Here is a 14,652-nt window from a genome sequence, read left to right as displayed (position 1 = left end):
AAGGATATGGAGAAACTGGAACTCTTATGCACCGCTGGCGGGAATGTAAACTGTGCCCCCTCACATCTATTAAGATGACTACTATTAAAAAAAAAAATAAACAAATAACAAGTGTTGGCAAGGATATGGAGAAACTGGAACTCTTGTGCACTGCTGGTGGGAATGTAGAATGTGCAGCCACTTCAGAAAATAGTCTGAATTCATCAAAAAAATAAAAATAAAATTAGCTTATGATCCAGCCATTCCAGTCCTGGGTATATACCCAAAAAAAACTGAAACCAGGTCTCGAAAAGATATTGGCACACCCATGTTCGTGGCAGCATTATTCATAATAGCCAAAAGGAGGCAGCAAACCCAGGGTGACAGATGAATGAAAAAGCAAAATGTGGTCTACCCATATCATGGACTATTACTGAGCTTTAAAAAGAAAGGAAATTCTGATACATGCTATTGTGTGGATGAACCTTGAGGACAGTAGGTTAAGTGAAATAGGCCAGTCACAAAAGGAAAAATGCTGTATGATTCTACCTATATGAGCTACCTTAGGTAGACAAACTCATAGAAACAGAAAGAGGGATGACCAGGGGCTGGGGAGGAGTGGAACATAGGGAGTCAGTGTGTGTTTAATGGGTACAGGGTTTCCATTTTGCCACTGAACCATACACTTACAGATGGTTAAAATGGCAAATTTTATGTTATGTGTATTTTATCACAATCAACATTTTTTTTTTAAGAACTGGGGAGAGGCCAGGCGCGGTGGCTTACTCCTGTAATCCCAGCACTTTGGGAGGCTGAGGCGGGCGGATCACGAGCTCAGGAGATTGAGACCATCCTGGCTAACATGGTGAAACCCCATCTCTACTAAAAAAATACAAAAAATTAACCGGGCATGGTGGTGGGCGCCTGTAGTCCCAGCTACTCGGGAGGGTGAGGCAGGAGAATGGCGTGAACCCGGGAGGCGGAGCTTGCAGTGAGCAGAGATCGCATCACTGCACTCTGGCCTGGGCAACAGAGCGAGACTCCGTCTCAAAAAAAAAAAAAAAGAACTGGGGAGAGAGAATATTGTATTAACCAGAACTCATTTCAGGAAGCCAGGATATTATTTGGTTAAATAATTTCTTTGAAAGAGAACTTGGGGAGGAGGGGGCAATCCCTCTCCCAGGAGGCACCATGCCCTTTAAGGCACCGGGGTGGGCCCGGTCACTCCAGGCACCTGTTGCCTGGAGGGGTGCTGGCAGGTTAGAGGCAGCCAGGCTCTTCTTTCTCTGCCCTTCCTCCAAGCTCTCTTCTAAATAAATCCTGGACAAATGTTTAAAGAATACAAGAATAAACCAGCTGAGTATAAATTCCCAAATTTTACTTTCAGTTATGTTTTGAGTAAAAGGTTCAAGGAAGAAGCTAATTTACCTGAAGAAGCCAGACAAAACCAGCCCATCAACCCACCTCCTGCCCTTATCTCATGACTGTCTTTGGTGTCGGTTTCCTGCTGTCTGCTAAAACACGTGACCAAGCAGTGAGGGGAATATCTGCTTTAAAGAAGAAAGTATCTTAATTATCTCAAGGGTGACAAACAACAATAAACACAAACAAAACCTGCAGAGGACCAAATGGAACGCTTCGATTTCCAGTGGCTTTCAGATGCCTGCTGTTCACTCACCCCATACCAAATTCCTTTTAAACTCACTGATTTTAATCTCAAAATGTGGCAGGAAATAGCAGCTTCACCTGACAGGATTTTATTTACCACTCGAAACAGGATTCTACAACCACTAGTTCAAATGTTTTTGACGGAGAACTCAGCCAAATCTTACAAATATCCTTTGGCAAGACTGGGGTTCTCTAAGTGTGGATTTTCAGAAAAGCTCTAAGGTTAAGAAACATAAGTTTTTTGAATGTGACATCTTCTAGCTTGACCTTCTGAACTAATACAAATTTTCTGAGGTTATTACATCCCATTGGAATACCATCTTTCCAGATATCTCTGGGTTAGAAACAGTTTTTATGTTAGGACCAAATAGATAATATACCAAAGGACATAAACATCTACAAGCATATTCCACTTAGAATTCTACTTATGACATTAATAATAAATAGCAAGCTCAACTCGAATAGCATCGATTATTAAAAACACATATGGGGGCCGGGCACTCACGCCTATAATCCCAGCACATTGGGAGGCCGAGGCTGCCGGATTACCTGAGGTCAGGAATTCGAAACCAGTCTGGCCAGCACAGTGAAACCCCATCTCCACAAAAATACAAAAATTAGCATGATGCCTTTAATCCTAGCTACTCAGAAGGCTGAGGCAGGAAAATCGCTTGAACCCAGGAGGCAGAGGTTGCAGTGGGCCGAGATCACATCATTGAACTCCAGCCTGGGTGACAGAGTAAGATTCCATCTCAAATAAATAAATAAATAAATAAATAAATAAATAAATAAATAAAGGGATTTGAATGATTTTAGGCCACACCCCTTAATGGATGATCCAGGAATCCACTGTTCCACTCATTTATTATGCAAGTAAATAAAAGTGATTTTCATTCCCTTTCTAGTTCCTTCAACTAGAACATTACCTAAGGCATGTTATCTGGGACATAATAGTGGCTCCATTTTCCTATTGTGGGTTTGCTCCTTGGAAACGAAATGATGTCATGGTAAGCAACATCTAATGATATACAAGACTGGCCGAGCAAATGCAAATGCAAAACTGTCTCAATAAATGCACTCTTACAATCCCCGTTTTTGTTCAGTCTTTCTCACTTGTACTTTTCTTCCTACTCTCACTTCTTTAAGAACTAAGTGGCCAGGCACAGTGGCTCATGCCTGTGATCCCAGCACTTCGGGAGGCCAAGGCGGGCAGATGATGAGGTGAGGACATAGGGACCATCCTGGCTAACATGGTGAAACCACATCTCTACTAAAAATACAAAAAATTAGGCAGGCACGGTGGCACACACCTGTAGTCCCAGTTACTCAGGAGGCCGAGGCAGGAGAGTCGCTTGAACCCAGGAGGTAGAGCTTGCAGTGAGCCGAGATGGCGCCACTGCACCCCAGCCTGGGTGACAGAGCAAGACTCTGTCTCAAAAAAGAAAAAAAGAAAAGAACTAAGTGTCTTGCAGGAGTTGAACAATAATTAACCCTCAAATCTGGGTTCCTACCTGCCTCCTCCGTTTCCTCCCCTCGCTGTCCAGGTATACGACCCCTTCATAAACACGCCCACACGACCCTATCTTTCAGCCTCAACCTCCTCCTCAGCCCTCCAGCCCAGTCACCCAGGGCAGTAGCTTGATAAATTTTCCTGTCATTCGTCAAGTGGTTGAACAGACGTCTATCTACCAAGTGAGTCTTCTCTCCTTGAGGACAGGGACGAGGCTTGCTCGTTTCTGACGCGGTACCTGCCCCACCGCAGGGCCCAGGAGATGTCTGCAGTGCTATGTGGCCATGTTTTCTTTAACAACTTCCCACGTCTTCTTTGATGCCATTCTGCAACACTTGCCAGGAGTCTAATCCTATGTATTTGTGTACCAAGCTAGGTATTTATGGAATGATGTAATTGCATTAAATCTATATGGTGACTGATTTCCAAAAGCGAAAGTATTTTCTGCTTTCAGAATGCTTTTCCTCCCATATAACAGAAGTAGAGGATCCAAGCTCCCTCAGTCCTACTCTTAAAACATTGAGAACCAGTGGGTGTCCCAGAGCACAGGACCAGGGCTCAAGCCAAGTTCATTGACCTGTGGTGACCATTTTGCCAAAACCAGGATGGAAGCGGCAGCAGGCAGGAGCATGTGGATGTGTTTTGTGATGGGGTCTCCACTTACCCAGGAGACACAGATGGCCTAGGGCTGTCGGGGGCCACGCGGGGCATGTGCAAGCCCCTGCTGTTTTAATGAGGAAGGAGTTGGCAGGTCACCACATAAAGAGCAATGAGGAACTCTGCCAGGAGCAAATGAAAAGAGAACTGCGGAAAACCACCTCGGGTTTCAGCACAGGCTAACCTTTGACTTACCTTTGAAAGGACACTCAGAACGAAACAGAACTTGGGGCTTTCTGAGAAAACAAATCCTATTGCCTGTTTGAAGTTAAAGTGTTGTCTGTCCTGTCAATACAGATCCTCTGAGACTGATTTTTGTTTTCCTGGGGCTCTAGGGGGAGCCACAGGTCCAGCCTAGAGGAGTCAGCCTCTGGAGGTAGGAATTCTCCAGAGCCCGCAGACCTTTCCCAATGCCCCTTATTTGTTTGTGCTCAGAACACTTAACACATCACTGCTAAGCCCCAGGGGGAAGGCCATGGGAACCTCCACATTCCATAAAATGTATGAAACTCCTTCATAATTTGTAAGCACATCTGATCGGATTCTAAACAACCCCGGGAAGCATTCCAGGGTAAGCATCATCACCCCATTTCTGATGAGAAGCCAGGAGCACCAGGTTTATTCCAGCATGACTAGAAAGTGAACAGAGAAGAGAGGGGAGCCCAGGATGGACTCCTAGTCTCTGCTGCTGTCCTCTGCACAGCACTACCTCCTCATCGAAGGTGGATAAATCCAGTATCAACGGGTGAGGCCCAGGTAGACAAACCAGTCATGTGGCTTTAGCAAAGCAAATGGCAACCATCTAATTCTAAATGTCAACTAATATTGAGCACATGTTTACAGGGCATCCAGTGCTGGAGAGATCATCATAGACGATAACTGAAGTCTGAATTACAGAGAGGCAGTTTCAAATCCAGGGCAGAAGGCACAATCTAAGCTTCCAAAAACTGGTTTACTAGAGGGAGTGAGCTCACCCTCAAAAGGTGCATTCAAAAAGTCTAAACCACCACTTGGCAAAGAGGTTGTAGAGGTAATTCGAGAATCTGATGTGGCTCTCACTTTGATGCTGAGATTCTGTGACCTGGTCATAGCAACTTCATGAAATCAAGTCTTCATCTCAAGCAAGAAGCTTTTATTTTCGGTCCCATCATGACATTCCAGAGTATAAACAGCAAGTTGCACCCACCACCCTCAAAGTAGCTTGGCAAGTCAGGGTATGAGGGGGAAAAGCACTACAATTTAAAAACCAGAAGACACGAAAGACGACAGCAGGAATTGTTCTCTGCCAGAGCATAAATTTCATAAGACAATGCTCCCAAACAAAATTTACTGCCAGCAGTTTAAATAAACAGCCATGACATCTAAGGGTAAGACTGAAAAGCAGAAACGACACAAAATTGGGGGTCAGAAGGTCTGGCTGTGTTATCTTCTGGCATTTACCAGCTATGTGTGTGGGAGCAGGGTATTAACACAATGGCTCTGACTGAGCCCACCAGGCTGTCATCCTCAGTGGTCAACACAATGACTAGTTTGGAAAGATCTTTGCTCCTGGAAAACACATGCAAAATCGTATTCCTGTCACAACCTCCCGTAGGAGGTGGCTACAGAAGCCTCAGGGTTGGCCCCGGATGTGACACCTTCAAAACTGTTCTCACCCGCAGCATCACCACTCCCTGACAGTGCCTCTCAGAAGGTAAAGTCAAAAGCCATAGTTCAAAACCTTCCCTACAACCCTTAAGGACTTAGAAAGGCCGAAACACCCTCCTGGGTTCAGTCTGTGATTGAAGACTTCTCTGGCACTCGCTCAGCTCCGAGTGATTCATCATTTCCTGGAGAGAAGCTACCTAAAAGCCACTCACTGCCCAGAGAGCAAACACGCATTCGGTCACATCTGCCCTCACGGCAGGTGCGTAAAGGGCACCTGCGGGCTTAAGGCACATCCAAGGAGCCTAGTGATTCAAAAGCCAAGCCAATATCAGTCTGGGATGGGGCCCCCTTATCTATGTTCCTGTTATCAGCAGGAAATTACAGCTCCCAGATACAGACCTGGCTGCTGCTCATGGGGCCAGCAGATCATGTTAGGACAGCTCAATGACCACCCCTGGCACCCTTCCTCTAGGGAAGGCACTGTCGGCTCCCCAGCTGGGCTTGACAGGGACTATTTTGGGGCTTCCTGCTCACTGCCTAGCCGCCCTCCTCTGAGCACACTGCAGGCAGTGTCTCAGCATCTGAGGACTCTATCTGTGGTCTGCCCAGTACCGGATAAAGTCACAAACATCTCGCTGTTACTGGTGTTTGCCGAGATCACATCCACCTTGGAGGTTTATGAGACAAATGAGGATTTTCATCCAAAGCCTTTAAAAACACAAAAAGCTTCTAAGAAGTGCCCAAAATGGTATAATGACTAATAAGACTTGCACGAAAATGAAATTGATTTATAAAGTGTTAGCTTCCTCCTGTAATTTACATTAATGGCAAAGAGGAAGTCTTTTCAGAGCATTGTGGACTGATACTTATGGCGGTTGATAAGGGTGGTGAATTACCTGTGACAAAAGAGGAAGTCTGGCTCAGACTCAGGGTGACGCAGGGAAAGGAACACAGACAGAAAGTCAGGCCACCTGGGCAGCAGCCCACGCCCTGCTGTAACTGGCATACACTCACAGACAGCTGCTGCCCTCTGCCAGGTCTGGACTGAGTCCACCAGCATCCCTGTGGTTAAACTGTCCTGACCAGAGTGCCCTGAGGAGCTTCTTAAACAGAAGAGCACAGCTCTGCATCCATCACTACCTGCTGGGAAATTGGGGACTTTCTTGGCATGCCAGGGATCGTGAGACATTCCTGTCCAAAATACAAAAACTCACTAGAAAAGCTGGAGCTGCTTTAAAAGGCCAGCAGCTCAGAGGCCCTGCAAGTCAGAGGCCTTTTAAAGGCCTTTCAATACTTCCTGATGAAAGTGATGAAACAGCAAAAACAGCCAGCCCTGGGGTCCAGCCACCAAAGCCCTGCCTATGTTAGGCAGGTGGGAAAATGTGTATTTCCAGGGTGCGACAGGCATTTCCTCCTCCGGCCCACCCCCACCCTGCCCATCCCCCTCCTTGCCCCAGGACAGGAGGGCATTCCCATAATTAAGCTTATCCGTAGAACTCCAGCACATGGCCGGCCGGACGAGCTCCAAGCATTCATGACCACAATTTCATACAGTTCCAGAAAGGACAGCACTGCTGACACTGTCAGGATGAGGTGACAGAGGTCACGTGGTTTCTTGCCTCACGATTACATTAGAAAATTCCACATTTACTCCAAAATTGGCAGAATCCATCTCCAGGCTTCACAAATTGCCAAGAAACGCTGCTTTCTTGGAACTGCCAAAATTCAAAACCCCCGCCACAGCTTTCCTAACCTCACAATTTCTGCCAACACCAGCCACCTCTAGAAGATTAAGGTCAGTTTAAAATGGCCTCAGACCAGCTCAAAAGAAAAAATGGACAAAACGTATAGAGAATTCACATTTGGCCAGTAATACATGAGAGAGATATTCAACCCCATTCATAATTAAAGATACAGCAATCGAAAGAGGCCTTTCAGATGGTCCAAAATCAAAGCATTTCATTAAAACCCCAGGGCCTATGAAAAGTAGGAAAATCAGACATCTGCACTCACTACTAGCAGGGTCGTAAATGGGGTAGGCAATGTGGCAATGCCTATCTTTTGGGGCACATGTTGGCAAACCCCAGTAACTATACTGCTGGGAAATGATCTTACAAATACAGTAAGATCCACGTACAAAAACAGTAACCGCAGCATTAATTGTAATAGGGAAAATTGGAAATAATATCTGTATGACTCTGGCTTAATAAATTATGGGCCATTCACACTGTAAAATGGAATATTATGAGGCTGTTAATAAAATGGGAGAGAGTAGCTCCATAAATATTAACATGAAAAGGTACATATAGAATGAAAACCGGTAAAAAATACTCATAATATGGACCCATTGTGGGGTTTTATTGTTTGTTTTGTTTTGTTTTGAGACAGTGTCTCACTCTGTCACCCAGGCTGGAATGCAGTGGCACGATCTCGGCTCACTGCAAGCTCCACCTCCCAGGTTCACACCATTCTCCTGCCTCAGCCTCCCGAGTAGCTGGGACTACAGGCACCTGCTACCACGCCCGGCTAATTTTTTTGTATTTTCAATAGAGACGGGGTTTCACCATGTTAGGCAGGATGGTCTCGATCTCCTGACCTCATAATCTGCCCATCTCAACCTCCTAAAGTGCTGGGATTACAGGTGTGAGCCACAGCACCCGGCCGAACTCATTTTTTAAAAATTACATGTGTACATATTTTGATAGGCATAAAAAATATATGGAATGAGCTACATACAAAACAAGATTCACAAGATTTACCCCTGGGACCAGCCTGGGAAAAGGAGGAAGAGATCTTCACTTTTTATCATAAATACTTCCCATAATGTTGCTTTCTAGCTTTTGTTTTTTATGTCTGCATGTATTTCACACCAATTATTAGTGACCTCAGAGAACTGGGAGTGAAGGATGGAAAACTCTGGTCCACTCAGTCTCAGGGTCTCCCCATCACTGAAACCACTGAGACAGAAGAGGGTGCTGGACAGGGGTACTCCTGTTTTGGAGGGAAGGTCAGATGAGTGATCACTCAACTCCTCCAGCACTGAGACTTTGCAACCCTCAGACACTACAATCCCCGGTGACGCTTGTTCTCAGGTTCCTGCCAAGAAATACAAATGGCCTGGATAAAGGTGGGTACAGACATCTAAATATGGTGTGACCACTATGCGGGGCAAAACAGCCCAAGGCTTTGACTCCGATCCTTTGGCTCAATTATTTAGCTCACTGATGAACAACAGAAAGTTCTTTTCCTTTGAAGACCCAATGGCACGCTCTCTCTACACACTTTCAAAAGCCCTCTGTCCCAATTCGTGTCTTGGTCAAAAAGAATGTTCTACCCTTTTAACTTCATTTCTGTATCACCACCCCCCACCACACCCCAGCAATTGGGGGGTGGGCAAATATCACTTGGATGTTCCAGGTCACTATCTATTAGGAGACAACACAGCTCAGTAGGTAAGAGCACAGGCTCTGGAGGTATTCAAATCCTGCCTCCACCTTCCACTAACTCTGTGGCCATGGACAGGTTGCTAAGCTCTCTGCACTGTGGTTTCGCATCTATTTTATAAAAAGGGATGACATCAGCACAGCCACCTCATAGGACTGTTGTGAGGCAGTAAACATAAAGTACTTTTCAAAGCACATGCACCAAATAAAAACCAGGTGCTAACTCTGTGACCACAAACTGGTTCCAGACAAAACCCAGTCTTTGAATACGTCTCGTGCTGGAGAAGACTTTGTATATATCACCTACGTAAATGATACCTTCCCAAAAAGAGGCAAAGAACATTACTGGTTAAAATGAATACAGAACTATCTGAAGGCTATGCCTACGTTCCACCAGGATGGTAACACGTTCTCATTTGCCCCAAATCTGAGCCCAAAGAGGCCACCCCGAGACTGGTGGCATTCTGGCATTGCGGAGTCCAATGGCGGGACATTCTTTTGCCAGAACAGTTGTCTGGGCGCGTGCCTTGTCGGGTGCTCGTTATCCTAAAACCCTTGTTGCTTGTCTCCTGTCTTGTAAACTGAAGACCTATGGCCTAGTGAGATCCATGAACAGAGGATGACTTCATCAAAAAGTGAGTGTGTGTGGCTAAGGGGACAGAGGGCAAGCGGAGAGGAGCAAGGATTTCCAGGGGGCAAGGCCGGGCGGGTGGGGGGCACAAGTCCATGCCAGCAGGCACATGGGGGTGTTGGCTGTGTCTCCCATGCAGGGTCTGTGGTCAGCTTTGTGAGCCAATGCAAATCAGCTTACACTCTGGAACAAACAGGCCTCCTTACAGAGCAAAGTGCCTGTTCTAACAGCCTACAACTTTTTCTGGAAAGCCCCAGCATTCAGCATCAGCCGAAAATTCTAAGTTGTTGCAAGAATCACAAAATTTGGTCAGTGGGTTGAAAAACCCACTGTAGCCATCACCCTGTAGCCACGACGGCCGGTGTGAAAATGCTTCCGGCTTCTCTCCTGATGCAGCCCAGTCCATCTGGGTCCTCCCAACCTCTCAGCTGGGAGTGGGAATGGCACAAGGCACCCTGCATCCCTCAGAGTGCAGAACAGCCTGTGGGCCAGACACTGTGCTGAGGTTTTAAGACTCCTGGGCCACATACCTCATTGTGAAAAGTGTCAGCCTGGACCCAGACCCAGAGCTTTCTACAGGCAGAAACTCACTACTCAACATATCCCTGCCTGCACAGACCCCACCCCAACCCCAGCTGCTAAGGGCTTGTTGGGTGAATTACAGGTGGGGAGATGGAGAGGCGAAAGCAGTGGAAAAAGGAAGAGGAAGGGAGCCCACAGGAAGGGAGGTCAGGGCACTTGCTCCGGACCCCAGCAGCCCCAGGGCCCAGTGTGGCCTCCCGGGGGGCACAGATTCCCTTCGGGCACTGGTGCATCCCCTGATCAAGGAGCAGGGCCAGTGCGGGTATGTCCCCTCCACACACAGGCATGGGCCGCTCTCTCTCCACACCCTCACTCACAGCTCAGAAAGCGAACATTTCAGAAACAGCCATCTGATAGGCACCTGGGCCCCTGCTGAAGGAAGAACCTGTGACGTCACTGAAAGGCTCTGCTTGGGTTTTGTACCAACTCTTTTTTCCCCACACACCCCATTACAGTGTTAAATGAGTGGGCTTATTATACAATACATTGGACCAGGGTTCAATAAAGTGTCAAAACTGTGACTTTGCCCTTCTCAAGGAACAAGCCCCAGAGCTGCTAGTGGATGATTCCAGGGACTTCCTCCTCAGAACCCCTCAAAAGCTCCGAGATCCTGTGCCCCGGTTACCAGTGAGGAAATGCAAGCGCCAACAGGCTGAAGCGCCAGCCTCCGTGTCCTGGCGGGACCTGACACCTGGATGTCTCTCAAAATGCTCCAAAAGCTGCCGCCATCCGTGCAACTCCCACCCTAAGGAAAAAGCTGCCTGTACCCCTCAACTACCCCCACTGGCAGCCTTGCGCAAATCAATTCATCTCATTTAGGTACCTTTTAGGCCTTGAACCCAGTACACAGAGGGTCCGGAAAAGTCAACCGGAAGAGAGGTGGCAGGCAGGGGGAGGGGCGTCCCACAGGGATGATTTATAGAGCAGAGGCCGGCGTCAGCCAGGACTGTCCCAACCCTGCAAAGAGCCCCTCCTCACTGGCACCCTGTGGCACCTTAAAATAATAACCACCACAATGATTCGTGGACCCCATATTATGTCCCAGGGGCTCGTTTTTATCTCAGTTATTTTTACAACAATTCTGTAAATGGCTATGATTATCCCTTCATTTTACAGATGAGAAAACTGAGGCTCAGAGGATTCAAGTCTTCTGCCCAAGTTCTACATCTGTGAGTGGTCAGAACAACAACTGCAAAGCCCAGTGCCCTGTGCTGGCCTCGGCGCCTCTCAGGCCACGGTGGCCTGAGGATCTTCTTCTGAAATATCTTGTCATCTCCTGACCCTCCCTTGCCCTCTGTTCTGGGCCCTTCGTGCAGCTGACCAGGCAAAGAGCAGAAAAGCAGGGCCCACAGACTTCCTTCTGTCCGGGCCAGGCCGATCATCCCCACCTAATCCAGGCCAGGCTCCTCCTCAGTCACTTCCAAGATCCCCCCCACAACCAGGAATCCCTGCAGTCTGTCATCTGAATGCTCGGGTTCTCTCCCACACCGCAAGACTCAGCAGGTCCGCCCCTTGTTCCCCTGTGCTTTTCTAAAAGAAAGGAACTTCTGATAACCAAGACCTGGGTGGATGAAAGAACTCACTCAGGATCCCAGAGAGCTCAGGCAGAGCCCAGATCAGAGCACAGACCTCCCGACCCAAGTCCAGGGCTCTATTCACGCCTGGCTCCACAAGACCACAGGGCCCCACATGGGAAGAGGAATAATAAACGCCAAAACACACAACCATGCATAAAAACACTCAATAACAAATGCTGGCAAACGTGAAGCGCTATCAAAATATCAAATCATAAATCCAACTGTTACACCTTTCAACAATCTGGAAGCAAGAAAAGCGTTCATGTGTGCATGTACTTATTTCTCATATACTATACATTCCTCAACTGCTTACTTTCATTCATAAGACCCAAACTACGGAACAAAGGATAAACAGCCAATCTCACAATCACTACCCTTAGACCACCATACCACAACACCCCCAGTTAAAAAACTGTTACAAGCTTTGATTTCCCAAGACACTTCTATCCTGTGGGAAACTACTGGACTCTAAAAACTCTCCAAATTAATACTGCCAGTTGTCTTAATTGGTTTCCTGCTTGCTGATCAAAAACAGGGTTGAATTTGCTTTCTCCAGCAACTACTGACCACACAAATTACCTACGCTAGCTCCACGCCACTTAAGGTACTCCCAAAACGTTACTTCTCTTCCTGCATTTTCCTGGCCTTCCCCATAATAAAATTATGTTGCAGGAGCCGCTGATGGAGCTCACTAGGCCTAGCACCTACTAGGCTGCAAGAAAGGTGCAGAGGCCTCGCAGGGGAGAGCTGTAATATGAGAACCGGGATTCCAACCTGGGCTCGGCCTGCCCTGCCGCCCAGCAACTGTGTGACCTTGGGCACAGAGGTCAACGTCCCTGAGCCTCAGTTTCCTCAATTGCAGCGCTGGAATCCTAACTCCGGGGGAAAGAAAGCCGCTCATCCCAGTCCCCGGCGCAAAGCAGGGGATGATCGCGCAGAGCCAGGACGCACCCGCGCTAGCCGGCTGGAGCTGGTCCCCGCGGTTCTGGGACTGCGCGGCAGCCCCCGGGGTCCCCACGCCGCTCGAGATCAGCCAGGCCGGGCCCACGCCGGGCCTCGCGGCGCGCAAGGAAGGCCAGGCCCGAGGGATGCTCGCGAGGCCCTCCAGGCCTCCAGGGCCTGTTTCCCCGCCTCCCTCCCCCGAACCACTTCCCGTAGAGGGCCGCGGAGAACGTAGCCCGGCCGTCGGTCCTCGGGCCCCCGGGGCCGAGCCCCCGCCTCGCCACGCGCCGTCAGCGGCCCTGCGCCGCTCCTCACCCCGCCTAACTCGAGGCTGCGGCCCCCGCTCCACAGCGGGAGGCTGGAGGCGGCGGCTACTCACCAAGCGGTGCCGCGCGTGGCCGCCTTTGTATGCAAACACCCAGCCGGTCGCCCGCTGTCAGCGCAGCTCGCCTTCGGGGGCGGAGCAGGGGCGGGGGCAGAGGCCGGGGGCGGGGCCGGGGCGGGGCAAGCGGGGCGGCGCGAGGGGGACTCGGGAAGCGCTGGCTGCCCGGCTGCTTTCACGGCCCGCTCACCCCGGCCGCCTGCCTTAGCGTTCCTGGGGGTGGGGCCCCTTAGGCCGCTTTTCTGATTTTCCTTTCCAGAGCCAAACTCGTGTATTTCTTCAACACTCTGAATTGACCTATGCCGATGACTGGGGGAGTGAGGACGGAGGGGAGCAGAGAAAAGGCAGCCAGGTAAATGTCCAAGTAAGCCTCCCAGGGCCTGGCCGCGATCTCGTAGGTCCTGTGGGTCCCGCTCATCACCAGTGGCGGGACCTGAGCCCGTCCTTGACTTTTCTGACCCTCCCACTTCCTTTCTTCCACCATAAAGGCGCAATCGCGTTGACCTATCGCCATCTCCTCTTAGCTTCTCCTCCCTGGGCCACCCCTGTCCATCATCCTGATGGTGACAGCTTCCACTCTCACCTCTGCCAAGCGGTGGTCCAGGTGCGGAATGGTGGCTCTGAACAGGAGGGACAGGCAGCTCCCTGTGCCTCTCCAGCCGGGAGGCAGGCAGAGGATAAACAATGAGCCACATAATGTCTGGTGGTGAAATGATTTCCATCAATGGGAGGGTGTCACATTTGAACTAAAACTCTAAATGACAAGAAACACCTATGTCTACAAAGACGGGGGAGGAGGCAGGGTTTTCTGGAGAGCAGAAATGGCAGGTGCAAAGGTCCTGGGGCTGGCGCTGTGGGCTGGAGGGGAGGCAGGGGCCAAATATTCAAGTCTTGTAGGCTAAGGCAAGGAGTTTAGGTATTATTTAGATGTTATTCCAAAACCAATTCTTTTTGAGACAGGGTCCAACTCTGTCACCCAGGCTATAGTGCAGTGGCACAATCTTGGTTCACTGCAGCCTTCACCTTCTGGCCTCAGGCAATCCTCCTGCCTCAGCCTCTCAAGTAGCTGGGAACACAGGTGCATGCCACCACGCCCAGCTAATTTTTTCAATTATTTGTAGAGACAAGGTCTCCCTATGTTGCCCAGGCTGGGCTCAAGCAATCTTCCCACCTTAGCTTCCCAAAGTGCCAGGATTACAGGTGTGAACCACCATACCTGGTCCAAAAAGAATTTTAAACCTGGGAATTATATGATCTAATTTACTTCTTTAAAAAGTCACCCCTCCACTCCATGGAAAATGGACTGCAGGAGGAGAAGCCAGCAGACAGGTGGCACTGCAGGGAACCGGGGACATGATGGTGGCTCAGATTGCAGGGCCTGCTCAGCGAGAAGTGGAAGGACTGAAGTCCTTCAGAGAGATTTGGAGGCAAAACCCACAGGCTTGTTGATGAATGGAGCGGGTGGAGGTGTGTGTTGCAATACTCAAAGACAAGTCTCGCTGTGGAGATTGAACCGAGATGCAGAGGGCCAGGGAGGAGGCCAGCTTGGAAACAGCATCCAATGCGGCAGCTTAGTGAATTGGATGAGCCGGCCAGCTCTAGATAGACATCTGGGGGCAGCTGCTTGGAGAGCT

The 14,652-nt window shown here is 49.0% G+C and overlaps 1 protein-coding gene across 3 annotated transcripts in view; it reads right to left on the bottom strand.

Moving 5' to 3' along the window:
• The window catches only part of LPIN1 (lipin 1), an 80,100-nt gene extending 67,012 nt beyond the window's left edge, over positions 1-13,088 (bottom strand). For 2 of the 3 annotated variants that reach the window (XM_023199319.1, XM_023199335.1), the window contains exon 1: positions 13,016-13,088. The gene's annotated coding sequence lies outside the window, so the exon portion shown is untranslated. The other variant, XM_023199329.2, reaches the window with a different exon arrangement.
• Between the last annotated feature and the right edge of the window lie 1,564 nt (positions 13,089-14,652).

The sequence above is a fragment of the Piliocolobus tephrosceles genome, chromosome 15 (assembly GCF_002776525.5).
Source record: "Piliocolobus tephrosceles isolate RC106 chromosome 15, ASM277652v3, whole genome shotgun sequence".
Taxonomy (NCBI): domain Eukaryota; kingdom Metazoa; phylum Chordata; class Mammalia; order Primates; family Cercopithecidae; genus Piliocolobus; species Piliocolobus tephrosceles.
This window is presented reverse-complemented; position numbering and strand designations above follow the sequence as displayed.